The 7766-nt window shown below is 36.1% G+C and overlaps 2 long non-coding RNA genes across 2 annotated transcripts; both read right to left on the bottom strand.

Moving 5' to 3' along the window:
- Nucleotides 1–2511: 2511 nt before the first annotated feature.
- Nucleotides 2512–4301, bottom strand: LOC127942082 (uncharacterized). Its single transcript, XR_008149255.1, has 3 exons — nt 4251–4301; nt 4058–4122; nt 2512–3351 (listed from the first exon to the last, which is right to left on the bottom strand). It is a non-coding gene; the product is annotated as an uncharacterized LOC127942082 (long non-coding RNA).
- Nucleotides 4302–4381: 80 nt separating this feature from the next.
- LOC127942083 (uncharacterized) lies at nt 4382–6566 on the bottom strand. Its single transcript, XR_008149256.1, has 3 exons — nt 6407–6566; nt 4639–4889; nt 4382–4476 (listed from the first exon to the last, which is right to left on the bottom strand). It is a non-coding gene; the product is annotated as an uncharacterized LOC127942083 (long non-coding RNA).
- Between the last annotated feature and the right edge of the window lie 1200 nt (nt 6567–7766).

Genomic DNA, 7766 nt, shown 5'->3' with positions numbered 1-7766 from the left:
TGATTGTCCTTTTGAATTATGAAGCTAGTGAACATGCCATTGAATTGCCATAAACTTGATAAATGAAGTTGACCTACAGAAGTAATTGTCTATTAATGTAGGACATCGGTTTTTAATATTAGGCTTATAGCTTAAGAGAAGTTTCCTCCATTGGGACAAGCCATTGAACAGATGAGTACACAATTGTTTTGCCCTCAACTCAAAACTTAGGTTAGAAATAGCTGGTCAAGGAGACGTTTGTAGATATTTTTATTTTTTCATTTATTTTTCAAATCACTTTGAAGCCTTAGTAGACCTTAGACTTTGTTCAGCCACATGAAACCTGCATTTAGTTTGGTCTTGATTCATCACAACAAACTTTACCTTTGGTTAGTTTCACAGACAAATAACACTGCCCATTTCTTGTCCTCTGACCTTTGACCCATAAGTCAGAATTAGTGACATTCAGCCTGGATACGATGGAAAATATGATTATTCCTTGTTTGTTAAACAAATAGTCTTACCAGCTTTATCTTTTGTTTTGTTTTTAAAATGAGTTTTCGTTACAAATGTCTTCTATTACTTGAAATGGAACCCGTCTTAAAGATTATGCAGCTCACACACTGAAAGGAGAGGGAAAAATCTAATAATTTGTTTGTTGCCATTCATTTGTGTAAATCAAGTACTCAATTTTCCAGAGGAGAGAAACAATCTAATTGAAAAAGACTAGTGAGCTCCCTTTTTCTTGTTTTCTCCATTCATTTCCCCCATGAATCTTAGTAATTAATAGAATGCATCACAGGCTGCTCCGGTGACTTATTTGCCCAATTCCACCAGGCCTAAGGGACAAATCAGTCTAACTTAAGAAAGTGGGTAAAGAAGCTTCATAGGCCTTAGTCAGGATGATTCCATATTTATTTATTTGTTTATTTATTTTAACCAATGATAAGAAGTCTGCAATGGCAATGGCAGATAGACACTGAGGTATTTATACTTGATCACTTCATGTGCTTTAATTGAATGGATTGCTGTCCGAATGTGTATATATATATATATATATATATATATATATATATATATATATATATAACATAATAAATATACATTTGATTTAGTGACCGAGTGTGAATACTCCCATGATTACAGTGCCAAGACAAGTGTTGGGAAATTCCATATAGCCCTTTTTGTCTCCTTCCACTTTCTTGCAATAACTGGTATTTATTATACCCTTACATATTTGGTCTAGCTAATTTATGTATTACCATACAGCCTGATGACAGACTGTATGAAATACAAGGTGAATCATCTTATTCCGAATTCATTATTGTTGATTTACACCTTTAAAATGGCCAGTTTGCATTAGACCTGTATCTGCATGTACTTTATATGTTAATGATACATTATAAATGAAACACATAGCCCTTTTACAGTTGCCTGTAATTCAGTTCCATTTACACTAATACACTGATTCATAACCAGAGTAAGGTCTTATCGAAACTATTCAGTCATTAGTTAAATCTTGAAGGAATGCTTTCCTATAAAAACCCATATACATTTTTAATTCTCTAGATATTTCTAAAGTAACAGATTCAGCTAGCAAAAGCCTTAGGACCAAAAGAAGCTGAATCTGAATAGGCTGATTTATGGCCCATTACACTAATGTGTATAAAATCAGACACTATTTTTTTATTTTTTTTACTACTTTTCTACACACTTCTATATATCTAGTACTGGAACTGATAATGAACTCACATGCAATGATTTGCTTCATCAGAGAACTATACATGGTATGGCCCAGGAAGAAAGAAGGGAGTTTGGCTCACACCTGACTACACCACTTCAATTTTATGGGTAGCAGATTGCAGAATTACTATGAGCACACGTTATTTAAATAAATGAATAGATAAGAAAAGCTATTTAAATTGGAGCAGTAGGCTGTATAAATGGCCAAATGGCCAGATGAAGGCAGAATTTAAAAAGCAAGATATGCACACACATCAGAAATGCAGAAGTGCTTTGTACTGTTATCAGTGGCATCTTCAATTAAAGAAAATGCTATATCAAAACCTCTAGATTATGTTTTAGATGGGAATAATCTGTCCAATAGAAGACGAGGGTTCTAGAAAAGGCTATGAACAATTGTTTGTTTACATTTTTGATGCATACTTTAGCATGAAGGGAAAAAAGAGACACTTTTTGATTTTATAAATAAATGAAGAGTTACACTCTAAAAACTGCTGGGTTGAAAACAACCCAATTTGGGTTATTTTGACAACCCAGCGCTGGGTCAAAAAGGGACGAACCCAGCGCTGGGTTGTTTTAACCCAACCAGTTGGGTTATCATATTTAACCCAGCCTGCTGGGTTGCCTTTTTTATGGTTTAAAATGACTATATTGCAGGGTTTAAAAAAAACAGAGCGGGTGTTTTTTTTTAGCACTGTATTTCAGAAGGAAAACTACTGTATTTAGAAAATGTTCGATATCATTTCGCATGTGCTTGATAAGGCAGCGTTTGTGAGCTCACCGCCGCTCTGCAGCCGTTACCGGAGAAACCTACCTCTCCCGCTCTTAGCGCCTCCTGCTGGCAGAAAATAAACTCGCAGAGTGCAGCCATGTGGGGAAACAATGCATTTCTACGTTAAAATTAACCCAAATTGAGCTAGGCATTAAACCTACAAATGTTGTTCATTTTAAATATCACTTTTACACACAAATAATAATTACCAAAAGGAAAATATTTATTAAAAACAAGAGAAAAGTCAAAAAGTAACATGTTAGAAGAAATGCAGAAAAAGGATGGCATTAACAGCTACAGAGTTCATAAACAAAGCATTGAACATTTGATGAATATAACTTAAGATCAAATTGGACTTTGTTCAATTGTATATATTGTATAAAAATATACGAAAACACATACAATAAATTTACAATTAGTTAGGTTTTTTTTCAACTATTCTGGCATGACAGTACACAAATAATTCACAACATTAACTTTGATATTATAACATTTAACAGATGCATGTATGTGTGTGTGTGAAAGAATGTGAGCAGGTGTATGAATGACAGTGTAAACTCTTCTACTAAACAACACAGAAAAAGCATTTAACTTTTTTTTTTTTTTAACAAATTATACACTTACAGTTTGTTTCATAGTCCATGAATACAGATCATGCATCACAGTCAATTTTCATGATCTGTTTAGCATAACTGATGTAGTCATGAAGAAACCCCATCAGCACAGCATGTGACATCTTCTACATCATCCAGGGCAGCGTCCTCCTTTAAAACCACCACTGCATCAGTTTAGGCAAAAGAAGATTCTCCTCTCTGACCAGCATTCATCCCAGTCACCGCCTGTTCTTCATCAGTGGCCTAAGAGAAACACATTTGAAAAAATTAAACATTTAATTAAACTATCCATTTTCAGGTAGAGGTGTATTCACATCCGTAAGGATAGGTAAATAATCGTTTTAAAGTTTCAACACTTTGTGCGGTTGTTTAATGTCTCAGTCCACCACAGCTCTCGTGAAGGCTATAATGGCAGCACTACTGTGAGGGCAGGTGATATTGTTTGAATAAATATTGCTTTCAGAAAGCTTCTTTACTGAAACATTAAAACAGATACGACATTCACATACCTCACAAATGTTCATTTACGTGGAGGGCTGCTCTTCAAACCGTTAGTTCACCAAATAATTAAAATGTTCATAATTTACTCTCCTCATGTTTTTCCTGACTCATACAAACTCTGCTAATTTTTTGGAAAACATATGAATATATTAAATATTCTCTTTTTGTGTCCTCCATTGCTGGTCTGGGAGACCAGTATTTTATTTTGAACATACATGTTTGCTATCATATAATTTAAGATGTATTCATATATAAATATCAGAATTTACTTCTACAATAACTCTATATTTATGAAGCTTGAAAATACTGATTATCTAAACTATAAATGGATTAACAAATATTATGAGAAAACTAAAAATATATTAATTTATGTTGTAAAGACAGACAAAAGTCTTATAGGTTTGGAATGACTTGAGGGCAAGTAAATGATTTTTTGTGTGAACTTTACCTCTAAGAGCGAAGACCAAGAATAATGACTCTCCAAATCAGACAACTCCAAAGTTGGTTTGATTTCTGCAATAAAAAACACAGACATCAATGGTCTTAATGAAATGAGCACGTAATCACACTGTTGTTGCATCAAAATGTGAAGTAAACTGGCAGGAGACAACAGAAAAATTTATTTTCTAAAAATAACTTACATAAAATCTCAAAGGAATGATGCTCTCCCATGTCTCTTGCTTTTAACATCTACAAAAACAAAAAACAAACATTATTTTACTCTTAGTAAAAAAACAACAACTGATAACATGAAATTATGAAGTTTACTTGCCTTAAACGATCTTTCCCTCTCTTCAGAAGAAGCTGAGAAAACCACCTCCTCACACAAACAGACTTGTGTGTCCTTAACTCCAGTTAGTTTGAGTTCTGCAAAGAGGGACATCAATGGCTTCAATAAAATATTAACATATACATACATACATATATAAAATCACACTGTTTTTGCATCAAAATGTGAAGTTAACAGGCAGGACACAACAGAAACATTAATTTTCTAAAAAAAAAAAAAGTAATAATAATTTAACTTACATCAGTCTCAAAAGAATGAAGTTATCTTGTCTCTGGATTTCAACATCTAAAAAAACACACACACATTATTTTAGTCTTAGTAAAAATAAAGATAACTTGATGTTATTCTGAAGTTTACTCTCCTTAAACCCGTCTATCCCTCTCTTCAGAAGAACACCGTCTCCTCCTCACAGTCTGTGACTCCTCACACAAACAGCTTCTGTGTCTTTAACTCTCAGCGCGAGGACAATGAAGACAGGAGCTGGACAAGTCTGAAATATTACATGTAAAACATACTTTTAACAGTTACCACTTCAACAGCCTCAAAATAATTATGCTAGTCTTTACTACACAATGCCGTTACCTTTAGGAGACAAACACACATTCAGTTTAACCGCGAAAAAAAAAGACAAATTCACATGAGCGTAACCGTGACCATAACGTCTGTTAACGCCTCAAAGAGAACAGATAATGTAAAATCGTATGTAAATATGACAAAATACATTCACAGACGTTATATTAAAAGTACATCCTCCGTTCAGTACCGTTAAGGCGGGCGTACACGGTGCGAATTCGGATGGTCGGAAGATCGTATGTCAACGCACACGGCACGAGTGAGTTTATCTGAAAATCGTACGGACGACATGATATACGACACGATTTTACAACCTGCGAATTCCAGAAGCAATCGCACGAAGTTGATAGACGCGTTCGACTTGAAGCAGCGCTGCACGCTCAGAAGGATTACTGTATGTCATTACCGCGAGAGCGATAAGAGAGCACACATATCCAATGCATTCGAATCGCTCTCGCGGTACTCTGATGTCATACAGGTGATCATTCTGTGCGTGCAGCGGTGCCGTGGAACGCGCCTAATATAACTGCTCTCCCTCTCTCATAACTGCAAATAAAATATTGATACGAGCCTTGACTGTTTCCTACACGTACAGGTTATTTTTCAGCAATAGGAAACCGGGACATTTGGTTACCCTGTGTGTGTGTGTTCTTGTAGGCCTATATGGTTTATAAATATCTGAAATGGGTATTAAAATGTAAACATGGTTTATGAGGACAATTACTGTGCTCTCGTAAAAAATACTATACGGTGTTTAATAGAAATTTTAAACATGCATTTCGTGATGGATAGAGGTAGTGTATGGGGATATACAGTATAGAATACCGTTACGTCTATGGAGAGTCCCTGTAAACTACATATGCGTGTGTGAGCGAGAGAGAACTGAAAAGGCATTGGAATACGTTGCTAGAAACATCATACAGCGCTCGCTGTTCCTGTCAGACTTCAGCTGCCTGTCTTCGTCTTTCTTCTTCTGTGGTTTTCCTATTTCGTGATTGGTCAACTTCAGATAAATCAACAAATCGGCTCGTTCAACAGCACAAATGGCACGAATTCAAACCTATAGCTCACGAACTTTTTAGACATGTTTAAAAATGATCGGGAGGTCGGGAAGTGCTCGTAAGCCACTCTGCTCGGCTCGTAATTCATCGCAAATGATACGAGCCGCGACCATACGAGAATACGCGATTTCCACACGATTGAAAAAAATCGCATGCGAACTCGTACGACAGCAAAAATCGCACCGTGTACGCCCGCCTTTACATGAGGCAGTTATAAGACCTCCGTGTCCGAGGCGAAAACCGCGTCCGTTTTTTTATATATATATAACGTTAAGCTCCTTTGTTTCCGCCTTTCATAAAACCTTCCGCCTTTCATACAACCGGGTAAACAATAAAAGATAACTTTACATTTTGAATATTTAACGTTACTTACCATAGTCTTTCACTCGCTTCTATCACGCTGAGAAAATGGCGGCTGCTCGCACTGGAGACGTACGATTTTGACGTGACGTGCGTGCTCTCCTTCACGTCCGCGTCCTCAACCCACCCCGCTGGGTTAAAAAAGAGAGTTATTTTCAACCCAAACTTGGGTTAAAACATCTCAAAGTCCTATCCAACGGCCTCAACCCAGCAGTTGGGTTGAAAAAAGAACCCAGCGTTTTTTAGAGTGTATAAAACAATGTGAAAATAATTAATTTACAAGTGTTTTACCAGCAGGCATTTAATGGATGCCTTTAATGAAATGTGTGAATGGGAGGGAATCAGATCAAAGCATCATACTCCCTCAATAAAGCCTCCCAAGAACAGTCAGGTCAATACAGCACATCTTTAAATCAACTCGTAAGAACGTTTATACGCAGAGCACACCGTCTTCCATCTTCTTTCCAAACAGCACGAATGCTGTAAAGAGAAAGGAAGAACTCCTGCATAACAGAGTCATTTGCATAATCTTCATCCCTCGTAATAGTAATAATGGTTTGATAAACATGTTTCTCATGTAATGCCAAAGCACCCAAGATGTAATTTGACCCCAGATGCAAAAGGGGTATTATATGCATAAAAATAATTTGCATACTTACAAACTGCAGCAATAGAATAGTATGCTATTGTGCTTTTATTGCACATCAGTCTCACATTTGAGGTCTTTTTGATAATGCTTTACTAGATTACCGTCAAAGATCATCTAAAAGCTGCAATTCATATCACTTTTGCCTCTCTATCTTGAATAAGTCATGTGTTTATCTCGAACAATTGTTCAGTCAGATCAGATCATATGTATCACTGAGAAGAATTGCTCTTTCTCTCTCACAGCTAGCAGAAAATGAGTGCCATTTACTTCACTGACCATAGCAAAGCGAGACAAAAACAACAACAAAAGAAGCTCAATTTCTGAATCAAGCGAACAAGTATTCTAATGATAGCTTGCTACCCACTGAACCACTGTTCAACTGAGAAATAACCCTCTCTGTGCAAGACTTTAATCAGATCTCAGAGATGTCACCACTTCTAAAAAGCAATGCTGATATGTATTCTCATTTTTTTCACAGGCTTCTGTTACTTTCCCTTTTTGACTGCAATCTCTCCACAGTTAGCGTCTTATTTTTGACATCAGGCGATTCCTCAGAAGCTGACAATAAGGGCCGTTTAGAACTTTACTTAGTTGAAAAATGCCTTCTTTTTATTGTTTTCGGACTTGACGTAACCACGCACAGACAAATGATGTCAAACTGACAAATGATATCAATTTTGGAACCATAACCTCAAATTTTAAATCATTATTATAAGCTTACCAT

The sequence above is a fragment of the Carassius gibelio genome, chromosome A21 (assembly GCF_023724105.1).
Source record: "Carassius gibelio isolate Cgi1373 ecotype wild population from Czech Republic chromosome A21, carGib1.2-hapl.c, whole genome shotgun sequence".
NCBI lineage: Eukaryota > Metazoa > Chordata > Actinopteri > Cypriniformes > Cyprinidae > Carassius > Carassius gibelio.
This window is presented reverse-complemented; position numbering and strand designations above follow the sequence as displayed.